This window comes from Diceros bicornis, chromosome 16, assembly GCF_020826845.1.
Source record: "Diceros bicornis minor isolate mBicDic1 chromosome 16, mDicBic1.mat.cur, whole genome shotgun sequence".
NCBI classification, from domain to species: domain Eukaryota; kingdom Metazoa; phylum Chordata; class Mammalia; order Perissodactyla; family Rhinocerotidae; genus Diceros; species Diceros bicornis.
In genome coordinates, this window is record NC_080755.1 from 24215405 (window position 1) to 24235300 (window position 19896).

The following is a 19896-nucleotide window of genomic DNA, read 5'->3' on the forward strand; positions in this document are numbered from 1 at the left end:
AGGAATAATGAAGAATTTAATAAAGGAGAATTAAAAGAGATGGTGCATGTCCTCGTGTAACTGCATGAAATTCTGTGTCTTCATTGAGAGCAATAGTCATAGCAGGAAGCTCCAGTTCCAAGTTCTTCTTCAGAGAACTGTAGGCAACAGACAATTCAGGTAAAGTTAGATTTGGAGCGTAAGCGTTAAAACACATAACGAGTTGCGGTGGTGGGGTACTCTTTAGGCGAGTCTATGAATAGCTTACCCACTATCAAGACCTGAAGGTCAAGAAGCAATCAAGCGTTTTCTCTTTTGTTCTTGATCTTAAAGTCTAGAGTTCTATACTACGATGATGTAAAGATCTCTACAATGATATTATAAAAGTATTATAATTGCTAACATATGAAAGTCATCCATAAAAGCACCAGTTATCAGTATAAAGTTATACAAAATTAATTTTATAATTCTCACCTGTAAAATTCCCAACGTTAATATTCTTGATTTTCTTCAATTTCTATTCTTCCTATGTGTAGACACAACACCCAATAAAACTTGATTTGCGGAGGCCCGCCAGGTGGCCTAGCGGTTAAGTTAGGCCTAGCGGCCTAACTCGCTGCACTGCCATGGCCCGGTTGGGATCCCGGGCGCACACGGAGGCACCGCTTGTCAAGCCATGCTGCTGCATCATCCCATATAAAGTGGAGGAAGATGGGCACGGATGTTAGCCCAGGGCCAGTCTTCCTCAGAAAAAAGAGGAGGATTGGCAGATGTTAGCTCAGGGCTGATTTTCCTCAAAAAAAAAAAAAAAAAAAAACTTGATTTGTGATCTGACCTATGTTATGTGTACCTTACCAGGGAGCTTGCCTTGTTGCAAAAGTACTGATCTTCATTTCTTACCTACTAGCGTGGGAGGGGGATCTTGTTTTTGTTTGCTGAGGTGGTATCTGTCTTTCCATTACCTGCAATCTAGGACCCAATTTTATCTTATTACTTCTGTGTTGATAGAGTGCTATTCTCCCTACCTTTATGGAGAGCATTCCCTTTCATTCTTGCGAACAAAGCAAAATTTACCTCATTACCTTACCTAAAAGATTTTAAACAATCAACCTTTATTTTCAAAATGCCAAAATCTATGCTAGGCACTTAGAGATTCATTAGAGAATTTTTGCAATGTTAAAATGATGTGTGCGTATATACTTAATCTGCACAATACCCCACTGTATCAATTATGTTCTAATTGCAAATGAAAAAATTGAGCATCTAAATTTAAATAATTTTTTTCAAGGTCACAGGTTAGGAATGTGAAGCATGGAAATGTAACCCCTTGTCAGATGGCACAGGCAGTGTTTTCTCCACTATATCAAGCTTCATTTTGATACTTGCAAAACATGTCATGCATATTATGGATTGAATAGATTTATGATGTTTGCTTTGATAACTATCATAATACAGAATTGTATTTTTAAAAATTAATAGAAAAGTTGAACCTACGTAGCCTGGGTTCAAATTTAGGCCTTTTCAATGAAGCTATATGACTGAATATTTTGCAAATTCTCCTATCTCCGAGGGACAATCTGGAGGTACCTGAGGGAAATTAACCATGTATTCCCTTTATAACGAGCTGTTTCAATCTGATTTTCAAGTGTTTGGCACTTTCTTTTTCTGGCCAGTCAGTCAACAAGCATGAGCCTCATCCAGAGAGGGTGGGATGGAGATTTGAAGTAACTAATCTTATCAATTTGTCTGTTGGACTTCCTTAATATGACAGAAACATTTCATTTTCTCTGGGAAGCACTACATTACTGCCTATAATGTCAAGTTCGTTTTTAAAAGAATTTAATTTCATACTGACAGCTTCAGCTATCAGAAAATATTGAAGCATGAGATGTTGCCTTAAAAAATGTTGAGACATTGTCAGTTGATGAGGTAAATGAACATCCTAGATGATTGCAAATAACGCTTTGTGTTTGGTGTCACATTATCAGTTACATAATTCAACATTTCTATGCAAAGCAGATTGAATAAAGTAAGTGCCCTTACATATTTTTGCTTTCCATCATTACTGATGGAAAAGGACTTTGACAAGATGCCTTTAATTCCATATTAGATTGACCACGCATTTCAATATGACAGAGTTTATAGATGTGGTTAAACTCCTTGAGTTTAATAAACTTAAAATTTTGCAATTTACGGTTCATACAATAAACTTTACTCAGACTAGCCAGAAGGAAATTACCTCTAAGTACAGGACCTAGAAACAATGAGATTTTAGGCAGTATATAAATTTTGTTTTTCAACTTAAAAAAATTTTTTCCGTCTGATTTAAAAGGAATCAGCATTATATACAGAACCTTAAGGTCAAACTTCTACATTGGAAAACATGAGAGACACTGAGAATGTCCTAGCCATTTGTCCTAACTGTTCCGTTTGCTTCTACCTGATGCTAACAATTTTACTGTTGTGGTTTAATTGTTTTATTAAGGGACAAAATTTCTGTTAAAATGCAAACATAAACTCTCAGATATTTCCTTATTTAAGCTTCAATATAAATAAACTCATGCAAACCTCTTTAATTTACCATTACATTAAACAAAATTTGACAAGAATGATGAAAAAATAGGACAAAGAATAGATTCATGAGACATTGTGAAATACAAGTTTTTGGAAAGAAAGCCTGAAGCATATTATGTGCGTTAAAAAAGTGAGTAACTTCGGATGGTAGAAATACATAGTATAGCAGATATCTCCCTACACGGTTGCTGGCAATGTATTTCTGTTTCTGGCAAAAGAGCCAATGTTATTTCATAATATTATGTGCTTTTGTAGATTACTACCATTTCTCAAGCATTATCTATGACAGGGACCAACAATACTTCTCCAATATCTCTAATTGTTTCTTCTTTTTATTAAGGGAACCCACAAGTATTTACCTGGACACAGTGATGCATATGTAGAGACTTCATTTTTAGCTCTCCTCTGTTGCAAGCTGCTGGTATGCCACTAAATTCCAGGGGTGTGTGGAGCTTTGACATCATCTCCTAAATGGTGTAGTTGAATCTTATATTTGTGAGATTCATCAATGCCCTTCATGTAGATGTAGTTCATTAATTCTCACTGTTGTATCATATTGCATTGTATGAATAGATACAACTTATTTACCCATTCTATTGTTGATAAAAGACAAAATTTTTCTGTTCTTCCTTGCCTATCTTTACTATGAATGATCCTTCAATAAACATTCCTGTACACACATTTGGTATACATGTATTCATTTTCTTTATCTTTTTCCCTCAGCTTTATTGAGATTAAATTAACAGACAATATTGTGTAAGTTTAAGGTGCACAATGCAATGATTTGATATATGTACATATTGTGAAATAACTACCAGATTAAGATTAGTTAACACATTCATACCCTCACATAATTACAACTTCCTTTTTGTGGTGAGAACACTTTATATCTACTCTCTTTGCAACTTTTAAGTATATAGTACATTATTGTTAACTATAGTTACCATGCTGTACATTATATCCCCAGACATATCCATCTTGAAACTGGAAGTTTGTGCCCTTTGACCAATATCTCCCCGTTTCTCCCCACCCCGCCCCCAGCCTGTAGTAACCACCGAATGGTGGTTACTCTGTTTTTGTGAGTTTGGCTTTTCTTAGATTCCACATACAGTACTTGTCTTTCTATGTCTGACTTATTTCACTTAGCATAATGCCCTCAAGGTTCACCATGTTATTGCAAATGAAAAGGTTTCCTTCTTTTTTATGGATGAATAATATTCCATTACGTGTGTGTGTTTATGTGTGTATACATATATATATATATATATATATAAAATCACATTTTCTTTATCCATTCATCTGTAGATTGACACTTATGTGTTATTTCCATATCTTAGCTATTGTAAATTATACTGCAATAAACATGGGAGTGCACAGATTTCAGATAGTGATTTCATTTCCTTCAGATGTATACCCAGAACCAGGATTGCTAGATCATATGGTAATTCTATTTTTAATTTCTTGAGGGACCTCCATACCGTTTTTCACAGTGGGTGTACATTCCCATCGATAATACACTAGGGTTCCCTTTTCTCTACACCCTTGCCAGCACTTGTTATCTCCTGTCATTTTGATAATAGCCATTACCAGGTGTGAGGTGATATCTCATTGTGGTTTTGATTTGCATTTCCCTGATGATTAGTGTTGCTAAGTAGCTTTTCATTGGCCATTTGTGCTTGTTGGTCATTTGTCTGTCTTCTTTGGAAAAATGTCTTCTCAGGTCTTCTGCCTAGTTTTTAATCAGATTTTTTTTTATCGTTTTTTTTTTTTTCTTTTTTGGCAATTGAGTTTCTTATATTTTTTTAATATTAACCTCTTATCTGAAATATGGTTTGCAAATATTTTATCCCATTTGTAGGTTGCCTCTTCATTCTGTGGCTTGTTTCTTTTTTTGTCTTTTTGGTGAGGCAGATTGGCCCTGAGCTAACACCTATTGCCAATCTTCCCCTTTTTGCTTGAGGAGGAGTGACCCTGAGCTAACATATGTGCCCATCTCCCTCTATTTTGCATGTGGGATGTCACCAGACCATGACTTGAGTGGAATAGGTCTATGCCTGGGATCCAAACCTGTGAACCCCAGGCTGCCAAAGTGGAGTGCACTGAACTCAACCACTGCCTCACTGGGCCAGCCCCTGTTGCTTGTTTCTTTTGCTGTGCAGGGGCTTTTTAGTTTGATGTAGTCCCACTTGTTTATTTTTGCTTTTATTGCTTGCGCTTTTGGTGTCATATCCAAAAAATAATTGCCAAGATCAATGTCAAGAAGCTTGTCCCTGTGTTTTCTTCTAGGAGTTTTGTGGTATCAAACCTTATGCTTACATCTTGAATTCATTTTGAGTTAGTTTTTGTAAATCATTTGTAAGGAAGGGGTTCAGTTTCATTCTTGCGCATGTGAATATCCAGTTTTCCCAGTACCATTTATTGAAAAAACTATCTTTTCCCCATCGATATTCTTAGCTCCCTTGTCAAATATTAGTTGACCATATATGCATGGGCTTATTTCTGGGCCCCCCATTCTATTTCACTGGTATATGTGTCTGTTTTTATGCCAGTACCATACTGTTTTGATACTATCGCTTTGAATATAGTTTGAAATCAGGAAGTGTAACACCTCAAGCTTTGTTCTTCTTTCTCAACGCTACTTTGGCTTTTTGGTGTCTTTCGTGTTCCATACAAATTTTCAGATTATTTTTTCTATTTCTGTGAAAAATTCCACTGAAATTTGATATGGATTGCATTGAATCTATAGATGGCTTTGAGTAGTGTTTACATTTAAAACTATTAATTCATCCAATCCATGAACATGGGATATCTTTCCATTTATTTGTGTCTTCTTCAGTTTGTTTCATTAATGTCTTGTAGTTTTCAATGTATAGATCTTTAACAACCTTGGTTAAATTTAAGTATTTTATTCTTTTTGAGGCAATTAACTGGTTTTTTTTTTTTATTTCTCTTTCAGTATAATGGTGGTATGTAACGGGGGTATGTAATTCACTTTTGTATCTAGTATAAAAGTTAAAAAACAATAATATTAAACACAATTACAACTACAATAATTTTTTAATAAATACGCAACATAAAAGACGTAAAGTGTAACATCAGTGGCATAGAATGTGATGAAAGGAGAAATAAAAGTATACATGTTTTGCATATGTTTGAAGGTAAGTTATTATCAGCTTAAAATAGACTGTTAATTCTATAATATGTTTTATATAAGCCTCATTACAACTGCAAAGAAAAAACCTATAGTAGTTACATAAAAAATAAAGAGAAAGGAGTTAAAGCATACCACCTCAAAAAAATTATTCACAACTGAAGACAGTAGGAGAGAAAGAAAAGAACAAAGGAAGTAAAAAACAGTCAGAAAACAACTATGGAAATGGCAATAGTAAGTTCTTACCTATCAAGAATTACTTTAATGGAAATGAACTAAATTCTCCAATAAAAAGATAAAAAGTGACTGAATAAATTAAAAAACAAGATCAACAATAAGCTACGTACAAAAGATTAGCTTTAGCTTTAAGGTTACCCATAGACTGAAAGTGAAGGAATGGAAAAATATATTCCATGAAAATGGTAACCAAAAGAGAGCAGGAGTGGCTACACTCATATCAGATAAAATAGACTTTCTGTCAAAATCAGTCAAAAGAGACAAAGAATATTATTATATAATGGTAAAAGGGTCAATTCATCAAGAAAATATAACAGTTGTAAACATATATACACCTATCATTTGCGCACCTAAACATTTAAAAAAAATATTAACAGACCAGAAAGGAGAAATTGACAATACATTAACACTAATAGACTTCAATACTCTGCTTTCAGCATTGGATAGATCATTCAGAAAGAAAATTAATAAGAAAATAGCATATCTGAATAACACTATAGACCAAATGGGCCTAACAGACATATATAGAGCATACCACTCAACAGCACCAGAATATACATTTTTCTCAAGAGTGCATGGAGCATTTGCTAGGATATACCATATGCTGGGCCACAAAGCAAGACTTAACCAATTTAAGAAGCTTGAAACCATATCTAGTATTTTTTCTAACCACAATGGTATGAAACTAGAAATCAATAAAAGGAGGAAAACTAAAAAACTCACAAATACATGGAAAACAATCAACACATTCCTGAACAACAAATGAGTCAAAAAAGAAATAAAAAGGGGGCCGGCCCGGTGGCGCAAGTGGTTAAGTGCGCGCGCTCCGCTGCGGCGGCCCGAGGTTCGCTGGTTCGGATCCCGGGCGCGCACCGACGCACTGCTTGGCAAGCCATGCTGTGGCGGCGTCCCATATAAAGCGGAGGAAGATAGGCACAGATGTTAGCCCAGGGCCGTCTTCCTCAGCAAAAAAAGAGGAGGATTGGCGGATGTTAGCACAGGGCTGATCTCCTCACAAAAAAAAAAAAAAAAAAGAAATAAAAAGGAAAATCAGAAAGTATCTTGAGGCAAATGAAAATTAAAATCCAACATATGAAAATTTATAAGATGTAGCAAAAGCAGTTATAAAAGGGAAATTCATAGCAATAAATGCCTACATTAAGAAAAAAAGGAAGATCTCAAATAAACAACCTAACTATACATCTTAAGGAATTAGAAAAAGAAGAACAAACTAAGCCCAAAGTTGGCAAAAGGATGGAAATAATAAAGATTAGAGGAGAAATAAATAAAATATAGTCTTAGGACAACAAGAAAAAAATCAATGAAACAAAGAGTTAGTTTTTTGAAAAGATAAACAAAATAGACAAACCTTTAACTAGACTTACCAGGAAAAAAAGAGAGGGCACTTAAATAAATAAAATTATAAATGAAAGGAGACATTACATCTGACACCAGAGAAATACAAAGCATCATAAGAAGCTACTATGAATAATTATATGCCAAAAAATTGGATAATCTAGAAGAAATAGATAAATTCCTAGAAACATACAACCTATGAAAACCATGAAGAAATAGAAAATCTGTACAGACCAATAATGAATTAGGAGATTTAAGCAGTAATCAAAAATCTCCCAACAAATAAAAGCCCAGGACCAGATAATCTCCCTAATGATTTCTACTAAACATTTAAAGAATTAATGCCAATCCTTCTCAAACTCTTCCAAAATATTGAAGAGAAGGGAACACTCCCAAACTCATTTTACGAGGCCAGCATTAGCCTGATACCAAAGCCACATGAGGATACTACAAGTAAGGAAAATTACAGACCAGTATCCTTGATGAATATAGAGGCAGAATTTCTTAACAATATTCTAGCAAACTGAATTCAACAGCACACTAAAAGGATCATACACCATGATCAAGTGGGATTTATCCCTGGGATGCAAGGATGTTTTAACATGCACAAATCAATAAACGTGATATACCATATTAATAGTATGAAGGATAAAAAAATCATATGATCCTATCAATATATGCAGAAAAAGCACTGGACAAATTCAACATCCTTCTGATAAAAGCTCTCAATAAAGTGGGTATTAAAGGACCCTCAACATAATAAATACCACATATGACAAACCCACAGCTAAGGTCATACTCAATGGTAAAGGTTTAAAACTTTCCCTCTAAAATCAGGAACAAGACAAGGGGGCCTACTCTCACCCTAGGCACCCAGGAAGTCCTAGCCAGAGCAATCAGGCAATACAAAGCATCCAAATCAAAAAGAAAAAAGTAATATTGTTTCTATTTGCAGATGGCATGATCTTATGTAGAGAATCCACAAAAAAATGGTTAGATAAAATATTCATAAAAATATCTAAATTCTAGTAACAATTTATGTGTTTAATACAAATAGTTATAACAAGTAGTTATGGAAACACTGTGAGCTGTTTAAATATTAATTACGTTTTTGTAGAGAGAATATATAATTTAACCAATACCACTTTTACTAGCAATAAATATCTGCAAATAAAATGTAACAACAGATTTTAAGACTTTAGTATAAAAATTTATTTTCTAAGACATTAAAAATACCTAAATAGGTTTTCACAAAATATACATTAATTAAACTTAATGTTGTATAGATAAATTCTCCCAAGTTGACCTATATATTTAATTCAACTGCAATAAATCTATCAGGATTTTGAAAATAACTTGAGAGAAGAACAAGAGCTCAAGAGCAAACAGCAAGACTCTTCCAAAGAAGAACAACGTTGTGGAGCTCTTTATATTTTTAATTAATAAGAAGTTTTAGAAATGTATAGTAATTAATGTGTGAGTTTTGGGCAGAGGGATAGACAAAGAGACAGTGGAATAGCAGAGATCCTGGAAGAAATTCACGTGTTTACAGGAACCTGCGCTGACAGAGATGGCACTGAGAATCACTGGGGGAAAACAACCTAACCAGCAAATGGTGCTGAAAAAACTGTTACTGAAACAAAAAAATATATTATAATGGATACTTATCTCACAATTTACAGGAAAATCAATTTCAAATAGATTAAGATCACAAATTTAAAAGAATAACTTCAAAATCAAAAATAAACATAGATGTATATATTTACAACCTTGGATTAAGGGTGTGTTTCTTAAACAAGACCCAATGGGACTAAACAAAAATGAAAAGATTGATACCTTTGAATATACTGAAATTAAGGGTTTCCTTTATTCAGAAGACATCCTAAAGAACATAAAAGGATAATTCACAAATTGGGAGAAAATATGTGCAACATATACAGTTTATGAAAGATTTATATCATAATACATAAATAACTCCTTTGAATCTGTGAGGAAAAAATCAATTCTGTCTGATAAATATACTCTAAAGAAACATTGAAAATGTGCACCAGTAGATACTTATGTAGCTATGATTGTTTATAATAACATCATAATGTCAACTAATAATAATAATAACACACAATAGGAAACACTCAATTGTAATAAATAGAATAGAAAGATAAATTATCTGTGTTTACAATGTAATATTATACAGCAGTGAGAATCAACAAATCAACAATATATACACACCTCAGAATGGCTGAAACTGAAAAACAGAATATTGAGCAAACAAAGTAAGTCACAAACAATATGGTATAATTATGTTTATAATATATAATCTTCCAAAATCAAAATGAAAAATATATCTTTACGTATACCTCCAAATGTGTTAATCTATTTTTGAAAAATTGAAGAATGACTAACAAAAAATAACACGATATATTATGTGGTTACCTCTAGGGAAAGAAGCAATAAGCCATCAACCTGGAGTACACAGCGGTCTTGGAAGTAATAGACGTATTCTATTTCTTAAGCAAGAAGTAAGCTTCATGGATATTCATTTATTATCTTCTTAATATACTATTCACCATGAAAAATATAAAATTAAACAAAAATAGATAATTTTGGGACACCAGAAATGATAAAAGACAGGAATGCGTTTCAAACTGATATGTTGACTGATATTACACTTGTTTCCAAATTTTATTTAATATATTTTTTAATTTGTCAAACATGTTCCACTTTAATATTTTAAATCACATTAGATTTGTAATTTTTTTACTTGTAACTTTTTTCCTATTTATTTATTTATTTATTTATTTTATTGAGGTAACATTGGTTTATAACATTATATAAATTTCAGGTGAAGGCTGGCCCGGTGGCGTAGTGGTTAAGTTTGCATGCTCCACTTCGGCACCCCAGGGTTCACAGGTTCCCATTCTGGGTGTGGACCTATGCACCACTCATCAAGCCATGCTGTGGTGGCATCCCACATACAAAAATAGAGGAAGATGGGCACAGATGTTAGCTCAGGATTAATCTTCCTTGGCCAAAAGAGGAAGATTGGTGGTGGTTATTAGCTCAGGGCCAATCTTTCTCACCTAAATAAATAAATAAATAGATAGATAAATAAATAAATATTTATGTATTTATTCAGGTGTACATCATTACATTTTGCCTTCTGTATAGACTACGTCCTACTCACCACCAAAATTCTCGTTGCCGTCCAGCATCCTACACATGACTCTTTACCCCTACACGCAACGTCCTTGTCCTCTGGTAACCATCAATCTGTTCTCTGTATCTATGTGTTTGTTTATTTGTTTATCTTCCACATAGGGGTGAACTCTTATAGTATTTGTCTTTCTCCATCTAACTTATTTTGCTTAGCATAATATCCTCAAGGTCCATCCATGTTAGTGCAAATGGCAAGATATTATTTGTTTTTGTGGCTGAGTAGTATTCCATTATATATATACCTCATTTGCTTTATCTATTCACCCATCAATGAGCACTTAGGTTGTTTCCAAGTCTATTGTGAACAATGCTGCAGTGAACATAGGGGTGCATTTTGAATTAGTGTTTTTGTGTTCTTTGGATAAATACTCAGAAATGAAATAGCTGGATCATATGGTAGTTCTATTTTTAATTTTTGAGGAATCTCCATACTATTTTCAATAGTGGCTGCACTAATTTACATTCCCACCAGCAGTGTACAAGTATTCCCTTTTCTCCACATCCTCTCTGACACTTGTTATATTTTGTCTTCTTAATTATAGCCATTCTGATGTGCATAAGGTACTATCTCACTGTGGTTTTAATTTGCATTTCCCTAATAATTAGTGATGTTGAACATCTTTTCATGTGGCTGTTGGCTACCTATATACCTTCCTTGAAAAAAGGTCTGTTCATGTCCTCTGTCAGTAGCATGTTGTTTAGTCTCCACATATTTGTGACTTTTCCAGCTTTCTTCTTGTAGTTGATTTCTACCTTCATACCACTGTGGTTGAAAAAGATGCTTGATATGATTTCAATCTTCTTAAATTTATTGACTTGTTTTTTTTCCCCAATATATGCTCTATCGTTGAGAATGTCCATATGCACTTGAGAAGAACATGTACTCTGCTACTTTTGAGTGGAATGTTCTGTATATATGCATCTATTAAATTCATCTGGTCTAGTGTTTCATTTAAGGTCAATGTTTCCTTGTTAACATTCTGTCTGGATGATCTATCCATGGATGTAAGTGGGGTATTAAATACCCCTACTATTATTGTGTTGCTGTCAATTTCTCCCTTTAGATCTATTAGTGTTGCTTTATATACTTTGATGCTCCTATATTAGGTGCATATATATTAATAAGTATTATGTCTTCTTGATGGATTGTCCCCTTTATCATTATGGAATGTCCATCTTTGTCTCTTGTTATCTTTTTTTGGCTTGACATCCATTTTGTCTGATATAAGTATAGCTACACCTGCTTTTTTTCTGTTGCCGTTTGCTTGGAGTATTATCTTCCATCCCTTCACCTTAAGTCTATGTTTTTATTTACAGTTGAGATGGGTCTCCTAGAGGCAGCAAATTGTTGGGTCTTATTTTTTAATCCATTAAGCCACTCTGTGTCTTTGATTGGTGAATTCAGTCCATTTACATTTAGGATGATTACTGATATATGAGGACTTAATACTGCCCTTTCATCTTTTGTTTTCTGGTTGCTCTATATTTTCACTGTTTCTTTTCCTTGAGTTTGTGTTTCTCAGTTTCCTCTTTTGTTATGTTTCATGACTCTGCTCTGATTTTTTGTTTTGTGGTTACCAAGCGGTTTGTATAAAAGATCTCATAGATGAGATAGTCCTTTTTCTACTGATAGTATTTTACCTTCATTTGCCTACGCAGGATCCATTCTTTTTCTCTTTCTCTTCTATGTTTTTGTTGTCACAAATTATCCCTTTTTGTTTTGTGAGTTTGTTAACAAACTAAAGTGGTTATAGTTATTTTTAATATTTTCTTTCCCTTTAATCTTTATGTTATAATTAAGTGTTTACTAACTTCTTCTGGTATAGAGTTGCCATTTTCTGATTCTATCTGTCCATTTATCACCTTGCTCATAGCTTTGTATACCTTTGTCTTTTTGTTTCAGTAGGAGACCTCTTTTCAAGATTTCTTGTAAGGCAGGTCTAGTGGTAATGAAGTCCCTCCATTTTTGTTTGTCTGGGAAAGACTTTATTGCTCCTGGGTTTCCTGGGAGTGCTGGCACTGCCACTGACAGAGGCACTGGGTTCATGAGTGTCACTGCTGCTGCCAGGTGGGCTGGGTCTAGGCATCACTGTCACCACCATGGGACAGGGGTACCTGGGACGCAAGCACTGCTGCAGTTCCTGAAGCCTCTGGTCTCAGGCACTGCCATAGTTCCTGGAACCTCAGGTCACAGGCACCACTGCTGCTGCTAGGGTCACAAGGGTCTTGGATGCAACCCCTGTTGCTGGGAGAGATGATGTTAGAGGTGCTGCTGCCAGGAGAGGGGGAGGAGGCCAGGTTGCAGACACCTCTGTGGTTCCTGGAGCCTCTGTTCTTGGCACCCAGCTGTTCCTGGAGCTTCAGGTCGTAGGCACCACCACCTCTGCTGGGGGAGGGGAAGGGACTGAATCACGAGTGCCACCGTTGTTCCTGGAGCTTTTTGTCTCAGGCACTGCCACAACTGCTGGGGATGCCAGGGTCTTGGATGTAGCCCCTGCTGCTGGAAGGGCCAGGATTGGAGGTGTTGCCACTAGGGGAAGGGGAGGAGGCTGGGTCAGAGTTACCAGCATGGTTCCCGGAGATTTCAGGAGCATGGGCTGCCTCAGTTCCTGGGGCCTCCATTTGGGGGCATTACCACAGTTCCAGGAGCCTCCAATCTTGGGAGCTGGTGCCTCTGCTTCCCTGCTTCCACTGCCTCCACAAGGTCCAGTCCACTCATCTTCAGATGTATAGATGTATGGATCTCTCAGACATTTGGTGTGCTGTGCAGAGAACCTTTTGTTGGTCTATGGATGTCCTACTGGCTATAACTTAGAGGGAAGAGCAAAAGTGAACAACTCACTCCACCATGATGCTGATGTCACTCTCTTTTTTTCCTTACTAATAGTAGCATTTGTTAAAATGCATCGCTCTAAGTAAAGAATATCCTATACATATTGATATTTCCTTTAAAATGTTGGGATATTTTGTATTCAGTAAATATGTTGGTCAGGGACATTTCCTAAATATGGATAAAATACTCGTCACTAAAGGTTACCTGATTAGGTGGAAAAAGAAGTTGACTGTAATAGGAATAGACAAATTATTTCAGATGTCAGACTGTAAAATGTGCTCAGTTTTGCTCAATGTATTCTGTGTGTGTGATAGAACCATACAACCTAGGTCTAGAAGATTATCGCTGGAGCACATGTGCCAGTAAGCAAATCTTCAAAGGATCTTTACCCCTAAATTCTCAAGATGTCCTATTATGTTTTTCTTTTTTCAATCTTTTAATTAATTATGTCATTTTGTGGTTAAATATATTCTGATTTTAAGTAATTACTCAAAAAAATTATTAATGCAAGTGATAAGACTAAAAGTGAGAGTGAAACAAATTTGATGGACAATGGAATATATTTTACTTTAAATATCCTATTTATTTAAATGTAATGTTAATTCAAAATAATAATAGTATTAATTTGGTAAGAAATTGTTTATATCATGAATAATAAACTCAATAGTTGCTAGATGGTGTGTATAAAATTCATGAGTAAATAATGAACAAAATCCCTGATTAATTGATTCCAGATCACATACTATCTCATCCAGTAGTTTTGATTTACATTCTGAAGCAAATCAACCTCAATACAATAAATGTTAAAGAACAAACTAGGAGTCTATTGAGAATTATTAAACTGACATTGTCTCTATGTCAGGAAATTGAACTATTGTAAAGACTAAAAACATGTCTTCTGTGGATCTGTGACCAACACAAGATAGCCCAAAAGAAACAATCCTATTTTTTTCCAAAACATCTAACAACATCCAAGCCTACCAAAGAAGACATTTTTTAAAAGTAGTAAGATCCTACATCTTGTTAAACACCAAAACAACTTATATTATAAACAAGAAATGTTCTCTCCTCTTTTCAGGTTAACTTAGTTTCAGGAAAAAGCTGAGCTAAAACAGTGCTGCCAACTCTGCTTTTATCCTTTAGTTCCTCCCTCTTCCAGCTCTCTACTCTTCTCTGCCCTGAATTTCATTTTTAATACACTCATCTCTCTTTTCCTGGTCTGTTTCTCTTCACTTCTTTCTTGCATTAGCCTCTCTAGAGAAATGATTCCAACAGCCAGCCTTGAAAATGCCTAATGGCTAAGGCAGTTTTTGTGTACTAAATGGCTAAAGTAGTTATTTGGTTGAAGCATTTAAATCCCATCTGCTGGGAATGAATAGATTTATTGATTTGTAGTTTTTGCAAGTAAGATTTTATTCCTAGTATTCTATGTAAATTTAAAACAGCAAAGTCTGTAAACTAAATGTAAGTTGATGAAGATTCCTAACATTGGATTGTTATACATTGAAATATATTCAAGGGTGGAAATCTACAAATGACTGTTTGTTTAAATGATTTTTTCCTCAATAGCTGACTACTAAACAGAAAAAAAAATGTTAAAAGCCAGTGTAAGCTCAGAGATGGTTTCAATTGAGTTCACAATTGAAAAGGTAGAAATTATATATGCAAGTTTTTAAAAACATTCTCTTCATTCATAAATTTGATATTTCTGACTTTAAAATATTTAATGCAAGTGATTTAAATGATTTAGCATTTACATCGTCTAATTGAAAAACCAAATTATATTAATGGAATTCCTTCAATCTGCCTAACTTTTATTAACAGTTAGTAAGACCAATTCATTACATAGTGATGAAAAGTATAATTCCAATTTTATGCAAAACATAAAAAGAACTCAAACTCAATAATAAGAAAACAAACAATCCAATTAAAAAATGGGCCAAAGACCTTAACAGATGCCTGAGCAAATAAGCATATGAAAAGATGCTCCACCCCATGTGTCATCAGGAAAATGCAAGTTAAAAGAACAATGAGATACCACTATAAACCTATTAGAATGCTCCAAACCTGGAATACTAACAACACTAAATGCTGAGGAGGCTGTGGAGGACAGGAACCCTCATCCATTGCTGGTAGGAATGCACACTAGTACAGACACTTTGGAAGACAGTTTGGAAGTTTCTCACAAAACCAAACATACTCTTACTATACAAGCCAGCAATCAAACTCTTTGGTGTTAACCCAAAGAAGTTGAAAACTATGTCCACACAAAAACCTGCACACAGATGTTTATTGCAGCCTTACCCATAATTACCAAGACTTGGAAGCAACCAAAATGTTCTTCAGTAGGTGAATGGATAAATAAGCTGTGATACATCCAGACATGAAATATTATTCAGCACTAAAAAGAAATGAGCTATAAAACCATAAAAAGACATAAAGGAAACTGAAATGCATATTACTAAGTGAAAGAAGCCAATCCGAAAAGGGTACAAAATCTATGATTCCAACTATATGACATCCTGGAAAAGGCAAAACTTGGAGACAGTAAAAAGATCACTGGTTTCCAGGTGTTTGGGGTGAGGGGAGATAAATAGGCAGAGCTAAGAAAATTTCTAGGGCAGTGAAAATACTCTGTAGGATACCATAATGATAGATATATGTCATCATACATTTGTCCAAACTCTTTGAATGTACAACACTAAGAGTGAAGTGTAATGTAAACTATGAACTTTGGGTGATTATGATGTGTCAATGTATGTTCACCAATTGTAACAAACATACCACTCTGGTGGGAGATGGTGATAATGGGGAATGTCATGCAGGGGGTACCCCCATACTCTCCCATGTTTTTGGGCGAGTTCCCACATACCCCTCAATTTTGTATCCTCCCTTTGGTTTTGCTGTGGACCTTAAACAGCTCTAAAAATAGTCTTAATAAAAAATATGCTTTGCGCATAGAAAAAATATTAACCTTGCATCTAATACACAATCTTAAACAATAAGAAATATATGTAGATGTAATTTATATGCATTAATGAAAATTTTCTTGTTTATAATATCAAAAATAAAAAATATCTAAATGTTAATACTGCAGAATGATATACAAAATATTTTATATTGATAAGTTGCATGACTTTGCAATCATTAAAAGATATTGCTTTAAATTTTTGAGGACTTGACAAAATTCTCCTCTGAAATATTTAGTAAAAAAACAGGAACTCCAAACCTTACATAGTCAAACCTTTCCTATATATATACTTGTGTAAATTTTCAGATGTTTCCATACTATAATTCCAAAGAAAAATATTTTATAAATGGATTATTCCTAATTTAAAATATTATAGTAAATCTAGAATACGTTTATATTTTCTTAAAGCAAATGACTTATCTATTTATTCAAAGACATACTGTATATATCCCCAGTGTCCAAAACACTTAAGTGAGCCAGAGAGAAAGATAAGGAGCCACCCATGACAGACAACAGTAATCACCCTTCCCAGCTCCCACAACACACACACACGCACACACACACAATTAATTTCCACCAGGATGAGGTGAAAATCAACTTTAAGAAAAATTAATTTGAGTATCAATATCTAGAGATTGCACTTAGATTTTAATATCTAGTTTTGAACTAAATTCATGCATTATATTCCCTACTACAGCAGAATATATATCATAGTATGTAATATATGAATAATATTTATTGTAAAAATAAAAGTAATTTAAAAATTTGTTATTCAAAGTTTATTTAATGACTAACAATATCTTGTACAGTTCAACTATTTCATCATTCTTTCTATATGTGATCTCTGCCTTAATAAAGTCAGGTACATGAAAATCTGAATTTAAAAAATACTAAAAAGAGATACTAATTATTTCAAAGAAGGTTTCTGGTGACAATTCTACTGGTGGTATCTGGTTATTTGTAGACTATTAAGCACTGTCAGAGACATTCATGAGTCATCTTAGGTACTCTTTTTATTGGAAATTATAAAATTTAAATTCTAGAGTTGATTTGAAAAACACTTTATTTGGCACAAATAAAACAATTTGGCACAAATTTCTAGGAATCCACTTCTTGTATAGAGTAAACTCTTAGAATTAATATATCAATATACAACCTACATATAAAATAGATCAATACAGAACAGTCATTCAATTCTAGTTTTGCCATTCCTCATATAAAAATTATTTGCTATTTTATGCTACAAAATTCATTTGAGCCTCCTCAGTACAATCTGTGAGAATAACCACGGGTTAATGAAGAATTGATCAATTTGCTAGTTAATCCATAGTGCATGGGGAAGTAGCTATTAGAGAAACCATGGAAAGAACAGCTGGTCTGCTCATTGAAAAAAATTCTTATTTACTGGGTTCATTCCAGAGATGCTAACCACATAGTCCCCAGGTGTACTGATGATGGTTGTTTCCTTTACAATCATTCTAAACTGTGGTTTTAATGGAATCATATGGGCAATATTTACTGCCCATATTGGACAGTACTCCCTATATACCAATTATATTCAGCACAAATAAAAATCTTCAAGTATTGTTCAGTCAATGATATCCTGATTACCGAACAGCTGCAGTGAATGTTTTTCACTTGTCATATATTGTATGTTCTTATTCCTTTTTAAATAAATATAATAAAAATAAACACTAGAAATGTTATGATATCCAAAATGCAGAGACCATTGCTTACGGTAGACCTATTGTTTACTATTCTACTCAATGACAAATACAGTGATAATTTTAATACTTCTCTCCTTATTTATTTTGCAACTCATTCTCAAAAAACACAATTCAAATTTAAGGAACTCATAGATCTGTTCCCATTTTAACAGATTTAAATGAAATTATTTCTTCTGTTTTTATAGACCTTCATCCTAACAGAACTTTTTGTTCTTACAAATGAAATAATAGAACTATTAAAGAGTCTCTCAACTCAATGAAACAAAAAGTTAATTTCTGTTGTCATTTTGGGGGTTTTTGGTATCAGTAATAAGGAATTACTAAGTAAATGCAATCCTTTCTGCCTGTGCACATATGAAATGTGCGTTGTGCTTCTAAGAGACAACTGGACACAAAATCTTCAAGTAGGATCCCTTCCTCCATAAAAGTACAAAGTCCGAAATTAAAGATACTACCTGGTTAGTACAATAATCTGTAACAATCTACAATAGTCAAATCTCTATTATACTCCAATAATTTTTAAGTGAAATTTAGGTGTTTATGAAAAGGAAGCTTGGACACAGGCCTCAAAAAGCTTCTACTTATAGTCAAGGCTGCACTTTCTAGAGACCAGTTAACAGCTTTGTGTAGAGTGAATTTCATGAGGGATCTCTGACTAAAATTCTAATATCATTCTTTTCATGTGGCGTGTGTGTGTGCGTTGCCAGTAAAGAACCCTCCAGGAATGGGCCATATCAAATGACCAGTGTCAAATAACATGACTAATGCTACAATTTAATAGCTCTACACAGAGTCTTTGAACCATGGCCGTATTTATTATACAGTCCTGCCTATTTTGCAATGCTCTCCCCATTTCAACAGAGACATTCTTCATCTTAAGTGTTTATGCTAATCAACTCATAATGTACAATCACTCTAGACTTGCAATTATCAAACTACAAATCATTGCTTTACAGCAAACTGTATGCTGATAATGTAGAAGCGATTAATCTCTCTAGTATTGTTCATTTGTTGCTATAGAAATACTGCTCCTCTACAGAACTATTAGTAAACATTATATTAAGATTGCTGCCAATGACGGAGTCAACCTTGGCAAACTGTGCAACAAATGCAAAGCAGTATTATTGCAGTCATGCTCTGCCATGCATGGACACATCAGTAGGATTTTGATTCACTGAAAAAATAAAATGTGTTTCTATCATAAAACATACTGATAGAAAATTGACAACACATTGGTAATTATTGGAAATGCATCTGATTAAAATGTATAAATAATTTTAGATTTCAAATAGTTGTTATCTTATTTTCCAAAATGAAAGTTTATTTGCATATTCTTATTAAAGTTGAATATTTCTTTGACTAAAACGAATGCTTGCCACATTTCTTGCTTTCGAACTTAAAAATAAATAATTCTTTTCTTTCTAGAAACACCACAATGATATTGAAATAATGTTAATTTTTGAATAAATTAATGTAACATCATATATTAGCTTGGAGGGAGGGACAGAACCTCGTGTGATTATATAGAACATATTTGGTCACATTTGACTGAAGTGACTTGTAGGCTGAAATAGTTTCAGCATTTTCCATTAGGATTCACAACAACATATTTCTGTAAATACATTTCACTCATGGCACAAAGTGAAGAAAAATATTTTCAATTGCCATGAAGGATATCTAGCTGTCAGGAAAGCTAGTTTTGATAAAACGAGTCTGTAAACAGCATAGATTAAGCATATATCATTAAGTTAAAAGGTTTAGCATATCTTTTTATTTATTATTTGGAGATGATCATTATAATTACCACTTGACAAAGTATTCTTTGAATATAAGATAATATGCAATAATATCA